Source organism: Arachis ipaensis, chromosome B8 (assembly GCF_059453495.1).
Source record: "Arachis ipaensis isolate K30076 ecotype BB chromosome B8, ASM5945349v1, whole genome shotgun sequence".
Classification (NCBI taxonomy): Eukaryota; Viridiplantae; Streptophyta; class Magnoliopsida; order Fabales; family Fabaceae; genus Arachis; species Arachis ipaensis.
The window spans coordinates 109,292,030-109,306,766 of record NC_142443.1 but is presented as its reverse complement, the minus strand read 5'-3'; the positions used below and the strand labels follow the sequence as shown (position 1 = coordinate 109,306,766).

Below are 14,737 nucleotides of genomic sequence, written 5' to 3'. Positions count from 1 at the left end.
CATTTACCTCCAGTCCTTTAATTCTAGCATTTACTTTTCTGTTATTTACATTCCCGCCATTTTATTTTCTGCAACTCTCAACCCAAATTCTGGATTCGCTCAACTAGAACATTCTTCTAATTAAAGTTGCTTGATCAATCTATCCCTGTGGGATTCGACCTCACTCTATTGTGAGTTTTTACTTGACGACAAATTCGGTACACTTGCCAAAGGGAGATTTGTTGAGAGACAAGTTTTTCCCGCATCAAGTTTATGGCGCCGTTGCCGGGGATTGATTGTGCATCAACAATGATTAAATTGGAAGATCACTAGATAGAGCATTTTTATTTTTTGAATTTCATTTTCTGTTTGAGTGATTTACTTTTTGTTTTAGTTAAACTTCTTCCCTTCCCCCTCTACTCTTTTGTTTTTCTTTGTTATTTTCAATTCTGTTCGCTAATCCACTAACTATTTGATATATTGCATCACCCACAACTAACAGTAATTCTGACACAAATACTTTCTGCACCTATCTTTTCTTGCTTGCACTTGATGGTTGTATGACAGGGAGAAGAAGCGGGGCTTCAACTTCCTTCGATTCTGAACCTGAGAGGACCTTCCTTAGATTACGGAGGGAGGCAAGAGGAAAGAAACTGGTTGGTGCTGAGGAAGAAGAGGAATTCTTTGAAACAAACATGGAAGACAACATGGAAAACCATCATGAAGAAGAGGATCACAACCATGGGGGAGGAGGTAGAGCAAATCATGCTGGGGAGGATAGAAGAGTTTTGGGCTCTTACATCAATCCAAACCCAGGCAATTGTGGAAGTAGCATCCAAAAGCCAACAATCCATGCCAACAACTTTGAACTTAAACCACAGCCCATCACCCTTGTTCAGAACAACTATTCGTTTAGAGGAGGTGTTCAAGAAGACCCCAATCAACATTTAACCACCTTCCTGAGAATATGTGACACAGTGAAGTCTAATGGTGTTCACCCTAACGCCTATAGACTGCTCCTATTTCCATTCTCACTTAGGGACAAAGTAGCCAAGTGGCTGGAATCTTTCCCAAGGGAAAGCTTGACAACTTGGAAAGACGTGGTGAACAAATTCTTAGCAAGATTTTACCCTCCTCAACGAATCAATAGGCTGAGAGCTAAGGTCCAAACTTTCAGGCAACAAGATGGTGAGACTCTATATGAAGCATGGGAGAGGTTCAAGGACTTAACAAGGAGGTGTCCACCTGACATGTTCAACGAATGGGTGCAGCTGCATATTTTCTATGAAGAACTCTCTTATGAGTCAAAGAAGGCCGTAGACCATTCATCCGGAGGATCTTTGAACAAGAAGAAGACTATTGAGGAAGCCATAGATGTTATTGAAACAGTAGCAGAGAACGACTACTTCTATGCTTCCGAAAGAGGGAACACAAGAGGAGTAATGGAGCTAAACAATGTAGATGCTCTGTTGGCCCAAAACAAGCTTATTACCCAACAGCTGGCTGACCTCACCAAGAAGATGGAGATGAACCAAGTGGCAGCAATCTCCACTTCATCAACAACCCAAGAAGGAGTGAATGAAGAAGCAGAGGGGAGTCAGGAGCAAGCCAACTACATTGGGAATTCACCAAGGAAAAACTATGATCCATACTCCAAGACCTATAACCCTGGATGGAGAAACCACCCAAACTTTGGGTGGGGAAGTGAGCAAGATCAAAACCAAGACCAGAGACGTTACAACTCCAACAACAATGCAGCTCACCAGCAATTCACACAGAGGACATCTCAACACCCCCACAACAACACTTCTCCACACACCTATCAAAACCAAAACAGCACATCTGCTCCGAATCACTCATCAATTGATGACAAGCTCTCTAAGATTGAAGCCTTACTTGAAAGAATATGCCAAGAGATTCAAGAAAATAAGGTGTTCAAAGAGGAGGTGCGAGCCAATATTAAGAACCAGGGAGAGACCATCAGGAAGCTGGAATTCCAGGTGGGATATTTAGCTGAGAAGATTCCCAAACCTACTGATAGCTTCCCAAGTGACACGGAAAAAAACCCCAAAGGAGAAGCAAAGAAAGTAAGATGGGAAGATTGCAAAATGGTCACTGCGAGTGATCAAGAGACTGAAGACAAGCAAGGCAAACTTTGCAAACAACCTGAAGACAACTCAACAAAGGAGGAGAATAGAGATTGCCAAGAACCAAAAATCTCACAACAAGAGCTGCTGAAGCTCTATGCACCCTTCCCTCAACTGCTCAATGGTGCTGTGGGAAAAAGAATATACTCAAGGTTCCTAGACTTGTTTGCATCTCTGCATGTGAACATACCATTCATCAAGGCAATTCAACAAATGCCTGCATTCATCAAGTATATGAAGGAACTTCTTCCCAGGAAAATCTCACTCAAAGGAGGCCAGACTATAGTGATGAACAAGGAATGTAGTGCCCTTATTCAACCTGAGTTGCCTACAAAAAGAAGAGACCCAGGGAGTTTTCACATCCCTTGTGCCATAGGTGAAACTATGTTCGATAGAGCACTATGTGATTTGGGGGCCAGCATCAACTTACTGCCCTTATCCCTGGCGAAGAGGCTGCAGATCAATGAGATAATACCTACAGATGTAATCATCAGACTGGCTGACAAAACTCAAAAGTAAGCAATAGGAGTGGTGGAAAATATGTTGCTAAAGGTTGGGAAATACTTTCTCCCAACAGACTTTGTCATCCTGGACATGGAAGAGAGTCACACTCATCCAATCATATTGGGAAGACCATTCCTAGCTACGGCCAGAGCACTTATCGATGTAGAGAAAATGGGAGCTAATATTGAGAATTCATGATGAATGACTCAGCTTCAATGTTTTCAAACTCTCACAAGAAACAGATCAAGATGACAAGGAACTAAGCACAAATGATAATGAGACACTGAAGGAGGAAACAAGCACTGAAGCACAGCCAGTTCATTCTGAGATCCCCTTAATAGATAAACAAGGAAAACAGCAATTGCCACAGCTCAAGGAAAAGTTGGAGGAACCTAAACCTCTAGAGTCAGGTGAAGACAGCATCGCAACTCCTTGGAAAAAAGAGGTCACCAAGGGGAAGGCAACCTCAAAAGAAACAAAGAAAAAGGTACCAAGGAGATGGAGGAACAAGAAGTTCCCTACGGAAGACTTCTCTCCAGGGGATAGAGTTGTCTCAGCTTACTTCCCAGATATTCCCCCTAATCTCCCCACTGTACCATCTCAGTTACCCAAGGTCTTCACTATCAACAGAGTTCTTTCCCTGGAACATGTGGAGATCATTGATCCAACCAATGGATATAAGTCCACAGCAAGAGGGGAGGACTTTAAGCACTACCAACCACCCTGATGAGGGAAAAACGTCAAGCTAGTGACGCTAAAGAAGCGCTTCATGGGAGGCAACCCATGTTTTATATGTTTTTAAAATAATGAATAAATCAATGTTTATGAATTTCAACCCAAACTTGACAAACACTTGGTGCAATCTTTATCATGCAGTATATAGTGAAGAACAAGTTTGGTGTTCAAAGCAAACCAAGATGCATGCTAGTCTTGGGAGCTTTGAACAAAACTTTTCATCACATTGCTTCAAACTAAGTTTGGTGTCACCCCATGGTGCCACCAAAATGCATAAGGATACACAAGTAGTTAGTTAGTTGAAATTCATAAATAAACAAGCTCTTTTTCTTCTATTTATTATTCTAGCCGTAGAGTTTGATTTTTATGATATTAATTTCCTTATTTTAAATCTTTATAGGAAAGGAAAAGAAGCATAAAAAGGGATTGATTGGACAATTAAATGGGGGAGATTTCGCCATTTAATGAAGAGCACTACACACATGTCTCAAGAGGGAATGCATGGGGAAACGCTGCCATGCAACATTGGAGAAAGAAGACTCTTGAAGACCGAACCAATCACTCTCATTAAGTGATGATCCTTGTCCTTCCTTCATACACAACCCCAACCGTCCATCAAGCAACAATCCTTGCAATCCACACCTTCCATCCACTCATGATCTCCCTATATAAGTGAACCTTAGTGCATGATCATTCCTCACACTCAAATTCCCACTCTCCACACTTCATACTTTCGGCTTGCTCAAACCCCTTCATCACACTCTGTCCTAGCCAACCTATTCCTCATCTCTCTGTATCCTCCAACCTCCACCTCAAAACAGCAACTCAATTCATGGCATCATCAAGCTCAAAGAGGCAAAAGAGGAAGGAACCCATGGAGAGTGTTCCTTTCGATGAGAAGAAATTCAAAACTGTCTTTCATGAACATGAATTCGAACGGATAAGGGCGAGAAAGATATTGCCAGAGTTAATCTTCCAAATCAATGTAGATGAGTCACCACAAATTCTGGAGAAAATCGAACAGAGGGGGTGGCAATTGCTCACAAGTCCAGAGGGGAAGATCAATAGAAACCTCATCAAAGAATTTTATGCGAATGTAGTAAGAGAGGATAAAACCAAGGCCCCAACCTTCAAAAGTTACGTAAGAGGAAAAGAGGTGGACTTCAGCCCAAATGCCACAACAAGAGTTCTTCACCTGAAATCACCTCGTTTTGATGAGGAAAGTTATCAGGCAAGGATAAGTAGAAGCCCTGATAATAATAAGCTCTCAGAGATAGTGGCAGACATCTGTGTTATAGCAGCTGACTGGGAGAGGTACACAGATGGGAGACCCAAGTTCATCAAGAGAGGAGACCTGAGCCCTGAAGCCAAGGGGTGGTTTGAACTTGTGAGGAGGTCCATTCTACCAGCTGCAAATAATTCAGAGGTAAACATCAATCGAGCTACTATGGTGCATTGCTTAATACAGGGTGGGGAAATCAATGTGAATGAGCTCATCGCCGAGGGGATTCAAGATTCGGCTGAGAAGGTTGATTCAGGTGCCAGGCTTTGGTACCGCAGCACCATTCTCCGCTTATGCAACAAGGCCAAGGTAGTATTTGAGGACAACAATCCAGACTGGGTAAATCCAGGGAGGCCAGTTACACTCGAGCGATTGGTTTATACTACACCTGCTCAACAACAAAGAAGACCACAAATAGGAAAACAAAAAGCAAAAGAAAGAGTTCACCAAGAGGAACTTCATCAGGAAGAATATCAACAAGGAGAGTATTCTGATCCAGCCAACTTGAACATGAGTCACCTTCTAAGAGCCATTGAGGATTTGGGGATGAGACACATGGAAGGACAAGAGCAAATACTGAACCTTCAAACCAACTGGCTGAGCCAACAGGAAGCATGGCAAAAACAACAAATGGAGCAGCAGCAGGAACACTACTCGAGGCTCACTCAAACCATCAACCAAGTGAATGAGAGGCAAGAGCTTCAAGAGAAGCACTTGCAAGAACTCAACCAGCGGCAGATATCCCAAATGAAAACTTTCAATGAGTTCAATGTACTCAATGAAGGAAGGCAACTACATAGGGAGGAGTTCTATGTGAACACTCAAGCCAAGTTGAACTACATGACTAGTAATATGCATCAGCTATACTATGCCATCCCTACATATGATGAGGTCCAAAAAGATTTTGTAGAACAAGAAGAGAGGAAGGTGAAACAGCAAAAGGAGACACTCAAGAAGAAGATGGAAGATGATGGTTTCTGGAAGAAGCTACTTGGAAAAGGCAAAGGAAGTGGGAGCACAAGCATTCAAGAGAGACACAATGAGGACAAGCAAGGATGGGAGCATGGGCATCCACATGAATGAAAGGTGGTGGAGTTCTTTTTAGTCCATCGTTTTCTATGCTTTAAATAAGGAAGATCTTGTATGAAATAGAACATGCTTCCATGTTATGTTTAAACTTTTTAAATTCTGTCTTTTAAGTTTTCTTTCTGAATAGGTCCATGATTTCTGGTTTAAATGTCACTGCATCTTTCCCTTATTTACTTGTAAGCTTGTCCATTTTAAATCAAATGAAGAAGAGAATGTTTATGTTTTTTAAAAGACCAGAGTAGAGTTCATAATGTGGAAGTGCATTCATGAATCTTTGGGGTAGTCATAAGTTAGCTAAGTTGGTTCAACCACAAGGCTAGGAGGACAACTATCTATCCTGAATACTTGACTTTGGATATACCCATGAGACTAAGTTAATAACAAGATCCTAATAAGAGAAAAGGGAAAGAACAATGGAAGTGAAAAACAAAAGAAAATGAGTAAGCAATAAGGCTAGGCACCAATGGTTTGGACCTTGAGACAAGTGTTTGTGGTGCTCCTGTGTGAGGGATCTACTTGGATGAATAAGCTCTCAGGGGTGCTTTATCACCTGGTAACTTGGGTTAACTAACCCGAGATTATCAGCTGAAAGTCCATTATCAAGAGTAACCCTCACCACAGAGCATTTAGTAACCCAAAGAGGTGCTGGACACCAAGGTCTCAAGAAAGAAAATAAATGAACTATATGCCTGTGGTGTGTATGTATGAGGGAGAGACTTGAGGGAGTAAGTCCTTAGGGGTGCTTCAACACCTAGCACCTTGAACCAACTGGGGCTGAAAGCTTATCTTAAAGAGTTGCCCCCTTACAGAGCACTTAGCCTAAATAACACAAATAACCCTTGAAATAACAATAAAAGGATCAATGAATAAAAGTCTCATGGGATATAAACAAAGTAAGTGTTTAGGGACATGATAAAAGTTTGAAAGCCAGTAATGGAATGAACCTAAGTTGCTATGTATGAAACCACCATAAAATCAGTAACATGACTTCCACAAGAATGACTCATTCCTCTGGATATTACATTCATCATTTTCTTACTCCAGTACTTGCTTAGGGACAAGCAAGCTTTAAGTTTGGTGTTGTGATGCCAGGGCATCTTGGCCAGTTTCACTGACCTTTTCTTTACTGTTTTTAGGTTAGTTTCATGCATTTCTTTAGGAAATAAGCTAGTTTTGGGTAGATATTCACCTACACCTTGATTCAAGCATACATTGTGCATTTTATATTATTTCATGAGGATTTTGCATGAATTTAGTGACAAATTGTATGCTGCATTACCCATGACTTGGACTATAACTTTGATGCACTCTGTTGCTTGATTTCAGGACCAAAGGAAGCAAGGAAAGGGAGGTAACTTGCAAGGTTAATGAGAAAAGTGATTGCCAATAACACTCTCAAAGCCATCATTGCCCACGTTAAGAGTCACGTTAACTAAGTTAACGTGCACTCTAACGTGGAGAAGGGAAGTTGAGCCAACGTTAGTGACACTTAACATTGTCACTAATGTTGGCAAACACTCATGAGTGGCCACGTTAGAGCCCACGTTAACCTAGTTAACGTTGTCTCTAACGTTAAAGGGGGAAGAGAAGCCAACATTAGTGATATTCAACATTGTCACTAACGTTGGCCTAAGGATGCAACATACAACGTTAACTTCCACGTTAACTTGGTTAACGTGGGAGCTAACGTAAGAAGTGAGAGTTGTCGACAACGTTAGTGACACTCAACATCGTCACTAACGTTGGAAGCAACCACACAACCCCCAAGGAGCCAGGTTAACTTCCACGTTAACTTAGTTAACGTGGAAGCTAACGATAAGGAATGAATGATGAGCCAACGTTAGTGACACTTAACATTGTCACTAACGTTGGGATGGCTAAGAATGGCCACGTTAGAAGCCACGTTAACCTAGTTAACGTGGACTCTAACGTGAGATCTAGGGGCACATTGGAACGTTAGTGACAATGTTGAGTGTCACTAACGTTCTCAAAGTTTGGCAAGGCCACGTTAGAAGCCACGTTAACCTAGTTAACGTGGGCTTTAACGTGAAGCAAAAAGGGGCGAACTGGAACGTTAGTGACAATGTTGAGTGTCACTAACGTTCTCGAAGGTTGGCAAGGCCACGTTAGAAGCCATGTTAACCTAGTTAACGTGGGCTCTAACGTGAGGCAAATGGGTACACTGGAACGTTAGTGAAAATGTTAAGTGTCACTAACGTTCTCGAACTTATACTTTCACTAAATGATAACACCCCTAACGCCCTGAGCTAAAGTCTCTGCCCACTTAGCACTTTCTCTCTGCAAGTAAAGCCAAGCCCAAATGAAGAAAAGAACTGCTTCAAACTTAAGATCCAAAGGCCCAAGACTTGAAGAGCAAACTAGAAGCTGAGAAGAGTAGTATATATAGGAGTAGCTCTGAATTTATAGGGAGCTCTGGAGGTTGGAAAAAGGAGAATTACTCTCTGTATTTTACTTTCTCTGCAATTTCTAGTTCTATGATGTATTCTCCATCTTTATTTTCATTTTCTAGAGCTATGAACAACTAAAACCCTTTCATTGGGTTAGGGAGCTCTGTTGTAATTTGATGGATCAATACTAATTTTCATTATTCTTCTTCTATCTGTTCTCTTGATTTTACTTGAAAGCTTCCGATCTTCATCCAATTGAGTAGTTATCTTGGAAGAGAAGCTATTCAAACTTGGATCTCTTTTGAACCTTGAAAGAGGAATGAAGAGATCAAGCTAGAATTGCTTTCTCATGCTGGACCAAATTGGGTTTGGATGGGTATGTGACTATAACCCTCTCAATACTTGATTTGGGAAATGCATGTGGTATAATCAGTGACCATAATTCATCTCTTCTCATGAGCAATTGACCAAGGAATTGGCTATTGATCAAGATTTGAGAGATTGAATTGTAAGAAATTGTAATTCAATCACTTAAGATTGTCAAGGAGATCAATGAGTGCATTGATTGAGGAAGAGATGAAAATGAACTTGATCCGGAGAATTGCAACATCTCCTAAGCCCAATGAACTCCCCATCTCTGATCTTACCCATTCTCTTTAATTTCTGCCATTTAGTTTTATGAGCAAATTCCCCATTCCCATTTACAATTCTGCAATTTATTTTCAGTCATTTACTTCCAGTCCTTTAATTCTAGCATTTACTTTTCTGTTATTTACATTCCCGACATTTTATTTTCTGCAACTCTCAACCCAAATTCTGGATTCGCTCAACTAGAACATTCTTCTAATTAAAGTTGCTTGATCAATCAATCCCTGTGGGATTCGACCTCACTCTATTGTGAGTTTTTACTTGACGACAAATTCGGTACACTTGCCGAAGGGAGATTTGTTGAGAGACAAGTTTTCCCCGCATCACTTCTTCCATCCAATACTTGCCTTATGAACCTGAAATTACTCAACAAACACATCAAGGCATCGAATGGAATTAAAGTGGATTGAATTTAACTATTTTAAGGCCTAAAAAGCATGTTTTCACATTTAAGCACAAATCAAGGGAGAATTGCAAAACCATGCTATTTCATTGAATAAATGTGAGAAAAGGTGATAAAATTCCCCAAATTAAGCACAAGATAAACCACAAAATTGGGGTTTATCAAATTTTCCCACACTTAAACCAAGCAAGTCTTAATACTAAGAATAAAGAAGGACAAGAAAAGGGTATGAACATTTATTCAATGCAAATAAACTATATGCACTTATCTATATGAATGAAACTAAATTCAAAATGACTTTATCTACTTGGTTAAAAGTAAATCAATCCCCAAGAACACATATGAACAAGTAGGGCTAAGGTCATATGACGACTCACAAGCTTTACCAATTTAAATATCAATATGAAGTTCAAATAGACTTGCAAGAAGAACGCTCATTAAAGCCAGGAACAAGGAATTGAGCATCGAACCCTCACCGGAAGTGTATCCGCTCTAGTCGCTCAAATGTATAGGATCGATTCCCTCAATTCTCTTCTACTCATGCTTTCCATGATTTGTTTTTCATCCAACAATCAATAATTATTCAATGCATGCTGATGCCAGGGCATTTTGGCCAGTTTCACTGACCTTTTCTTTATGGTTTTAAGGTAGTTTCATACATTTTCTTAGGAAATAAGCAAGTTTTGGGTAAATAATCACTTACATCTTGATTCAAGAAAATATTGTGAATTTTACATGATTTCATGAGAATTATGCATGAATTAAAGGACAAATTGAATGATGCATGTCTCATAACTTGGATTAGAGCTTTGATGCACTTTATTGCTTGATTTCAGGATAAAGGAAGCAAGGAAGAACCACATTAGTAGCCACGTTAGTCTAGCTAACGTGACCACTAACGTGGAATGAAGGCTAGCTTGCAACGTTAATGAGAAAAGTGATTGCCAATAACGCCTTCGTGAGCCATCATAGCACACATCAGTTGCCACGTTAACTATGTTAATGTGGAAGCTAACGTGGAAGAGAAGTAGAACTCCAACGTTAGTGGTAAAAGTAAGTGCCACTAACGTTCCAAAAGGGGCAATTGGCCACGTTAAGAGCCACGTTAACTTAGTTAACGTGAGCTCTAACGTGGAAGAAGAAGATGATGCCAACGTTAGTGACACTCACCTTTGTCACTAACGTTGGACTAAGCCCATATTGACTACGTTATAAGCCACGTTAACCTAGTTAACGTGGACTCTAACGTGGATGGAGCAAGAATCACCAACGTTAGTGACACTCACCTTTGTCACTAACGTTGGATTGAGCCACTATGAGCCACGTTAGTTACCACGTTAATTACATTAACGTGGAAGCTAACGTGGAGAAAAGGGATGATGAGCCAACGTTAGTGACACTCACCTTTGTCACTAACGTTGGAGATGGCTATCAATACCACGTTAGAAGTCACGTTAACCTAGTTAACGTGAACTCTAACGTGGGAAGTAGGGGCGTTCTGAAGCGTTAGTGACAAAGGTAAGTATCACTAATGCTCTCGAAGATTTGGCAAGCCTACGTTAAAGGTCACGTTAACTATTCTAACGTGAACTCTAACGTAGGGAGAAAGGGGTACTCTCAACGTTATTGAAAAAGGTAAACCCCAGTAACGTTTGCGAAGGGCCAAGGGTCAATGTTAGTGGTCACGTTAGTGCCACTAACGTTGAAGTTAACGTGGACCACTTTGGGTTAGGAACGTTAGTGAAAAAGGTGATTGTCACTAACGTTCTCAACCCCAGATTTTCACTTAACGTTAACACCACTAACGCCCTAAGCTAAAGTCCCTGCCTACTTCACACTCTCTCTACAAGTAAAGCTGAGCCCACTGAAGAAGATAACTGCTTCAACTCAAGATCCAAATGCCCATATCCAAGACTTGAAGAATCAACTAGAAGATCAGAAGAGTAGTATATATAGGAGTAGCTTTGAACTAGAGAAAGAGCTTTTGGACACTATTAGAATTACTCTCTGTATTTTACTTTCTCTGCACTTCTAGTTTAACTTTCAGAATGTACTCTCCATCTTTGCTTTCCATTCCCAGAGCTATGAACAACTAAACCCCTTTCATTGGGTTAGGGAGCTCTGTTGTAATTTGATGGATCAATAATAGTTTTCATTATTCTTCTTCTTTCTTTTCTCTTGATTTTACTAGAAAACTTTCAATCTTCATCTAATTGAGTAGTTATCTTGGAAAAGAAGCTATTCATACTTGGATCTCTTCTGAACCTTGGAAAAGGGATGAAGAGATCATGCTAGAAATGTTTTCTCATGTTGGACCAAATTGGGGTTTGGGCAGATATGGTGACATATAATTCTCCCAATACTTTGATTTGGAAATACATGTGGTATAATCAGTGACCACACTTCATCTCTTCTCATGAGCAATTAGACCAAGGAATTGGCTATTGATCTGATTTGAGAGATTGAATTACCAAGGAATTGGAATTCAATCACTTAAGATTGCCAAGGAGATCAATGAATGCATTGATTGGAAGAGATGAAAACGAACTTGATCCGGAGAATGCAACATCTCCTAAGCCCAATGAATTCTCCATTTCTGATCTTACCCATTCTCTTTACTTTATGCCATTTACTTTCATGCTAAACTCCCTTTCCCCATTTAAGATTCTGCAATTTACTTCCCGTCATTTAATTTCTGCTATTTACTTTCCCGCCATTTAATTTCTTGCAATTCTCAACTCACTTTCTGCTTAGCTCAACTAGAACATTCTTCCAATTAAAGTTGCTTGACCAATCAATCCCTGTGGGATTCGACCTCACTCTATTGTGAGTTTTTACTTGACGACAATTCGGTATACTTGCCGAGGGAGATTTGTTAAGGGACAAGTTTCCGTGCATCAAGTTTATGGCGCCGTTACTGGGGATTGATTTTGTATCAACAATGATTAAATTGGTGGATAACTAGATTGAGCATTTGTTTTTATTTTGTTTGATTTAAGTTCATTTGAGTAATTTACTTTCTCTTTAGCTATTTTCTTCCCTTTTCCCCCACCCATTTTCTTAGTTGTTTATAATTCAGTCACTAACTCACTAACTGTTTGATATATTGCATCACTCACGCTAACCGCATTTCTGTGGAAATTACTATCTGCATCTATCTTTCTTGCTTTTGCCTTGTGGGTTGTATGACAGGTAGAAGAAGCGGGGCTTCAAATTCCTTTGATTCTGAACCTGAGAGGACCTTCCTTAGATTAAGGAGGGAAGCAAGAAGAAAGAGAGTAGTTGGTGCTGAGGAAGAGGAAGAATACTTTAAACCAGACATGGATGAGAATATGGAACACCATCATGAAGAAGAGGCTCATAATCATGGCAAAGAAGGTCCAGCGCATCAGGCTAGGCAAGAGAGAAGAGTTCTGGGTTCTTACATCAACCCAAACCCAGAAACTGTGGGAGTAGCATCCAAAGGCCAACCATACATGCCAACAACTTTGAACTAAAGCCATAGCTCATCACCCTTGTTCAGAACAATTGTTCATTCAGAGGAAGTGTCCAAGAAGACCCCAATCAACATCTAACCACCTTCCTGAGGATATACGATACTGTGAAGTCTAATGGTGTTCATCCTGACACCTATAGACTACTTCTGTTTCCCTTCTCGCTCAAGGACAAAGCATCTAAATGGATGGAATCCTTTCCAAAGGAGAGTTTAGCAACCTGGGAAGATGTGGTGAACAAGTTTTTGGCAAGATTCTATCCTCCTCAACGGATCAACAGGTTGAGAGCTGAGGTACAAACATTCAGGCAGCAGGATGGTGAGACTCTATATGAAGCATGGGAGAGGTTTAAAGACTTGACAAGAAGATGCCCGCCAGATATGTTCAATGAATGGGTGTAGTTGCATATTTTCTATGAAGGTCTTTCATATGAATCAAAGAAGGCATTAGACCACTCATCCGGGGGATCTCTGAACAAGAAGAAGACCATTGAAGAAGCCATAGATGTCATTGAGACTGTAGCAGAGAATGACTACTTCTATGCTTCTGAAAGAGGCAATACTAGAGGAGTGATGGAGCTGAACAATGTGGATGCACTGCTAGCTCAAAACAAGATGATTACTAAGCAATTAGCTGACCTCACCAAGAAGATGGAGAGGAATCAAGTAGCAGCAACTCAAGAAGGAGTGAATGAAGAAGCAGAGGGTAGTCAGGAGCAAGCCAACTACATTGGGAATTCACCTAGGCAGCACCATGACCCATACTCCAAAACATATAATTCTGGTTGGAGGAACCACCTAAACTTTGGGTGGGGAAATCAACAAGACCAAGGCCAAGATCAGAGACGCCATAACCCCACCAACAATGCAACTCACCAACACTCCACACAGAGGTTATACCAACACCCACCCAACAACACTTCTCAACATCCATACCAAAGTCAAAATGGCCCTTCTCATCCTTCCAATCTCAACTCTCCATCATCGGAAGAAAGACTATCAAGGATTGAGACTCTACTTGAAGGCATATGCAAGGAGATTCAAGATAACAAGGTGTTCAAAGAGGAGGTGCGGGCCAATATCAAGAAAACTAGCTCAATGAAAAGGTAAAAGTCCTTTCTAACTTAAATTCTATCCTATTTATACACTTTCTATATTGAGCTTCTGTTGTGTTTCTTGGGCTTTGAGGCCTCTCCCTGCTTTCCTTTTGCCTTGGGTTTATGATCCATAATCTTGATGAGGCTGTTGATCCAAATTCTGTAACATTCATTGAGCCAACTTAGTGATAATCAAATAATGACACATGACTCAATAAATGGAAATTTCAGACTCATCAATCCTTCAGGCCCAATCCCATAAACCATGATATTCAATTGGGTTTCATACCAGAGTAAGTTTAAGTTAATGTTTGTGCTCAAATACTAACTTAAACCGCAATATTTTTGGCCCAGAAACCTTTTCCAAGAGTGGCGTTTAAGTTGCAGTTTAAGCTTAAACTGCAGCTTAAACGCCAGACACTTCCAGTGATGCCTTTTGTGGAAGCACGTTTAAGCTTCAGTTTAAGGTTAAACTGAAGCTTAAACGTGGAAATGGAAGAAGGCAGCCCTGGAGGGTAATATAGTCGAACACGTTTAAGCTTCAGTTTAAGGTTAAACTGAAGCTTAAACGTGGAGATAGAAAAGGCAGCCCTGGAGGTCGAACACGTTTAAGCTCCAGTTTAAGGTTAAACTGGAGCTTAAACGTGGAAATAGAGAAAGCCATCCTGGAGGTCGAACACGTTTAAGCTCCAGTTTAAGGTTAAACTGGAGCTTAAACGTGGAAATGGAGAAAGCAACCCTGGAGGAGAAAACTTGGTCGAACACGTTTAAGCTCCAGTTTAAGGTCAAACTGGAGCTTAAACGTGGAAATGGCTCCTTGGTGCTTTTCCCTTTTCTGGCGTTTAACCTCCAGTTTAAGGTTAAACTGGAGGTTAAACGTGGAACTGCCCCCCTTGGTGCCCTTCTCACTTCTGGCGTTTAACCTCCAGTTTAAGGTTAAACTGGAGGTTAA

The 14,737-nt window shown here is 40.6% G+C and overlaps 2 non-coding genes across 2 annotated transcripts; both read right to left on the bottom strand.

Moving 5' to 3' along the window:
- Positions 1-1,127: 1,127 nt before the first annotated feature.
- Positions 1,128-1,231, bottom strand: LOC148549211 (small nucleolar RNA R71). The gene has a single exon (XR_015898858.1). It is a non-coding gene; the product is annotated as a small nucleolar RNA R71 (small nucleolar RNA).
- An 11,736-nt stretch (positions 1,232-12,967) lies between these two features.
- LOC148549210 (small nucleolar RNA R71) lies at positions 12,968-13,074 on the bottom strand. The gene has a single exon (XR_015897206.1). It is a non-coding gene; the product is annotated as a small nucleolar RNA R71 (small nucleolar RNA).
- Between the last annotated feature and the right edge of the window lie 1,663 nt (positions 13,075-14,737).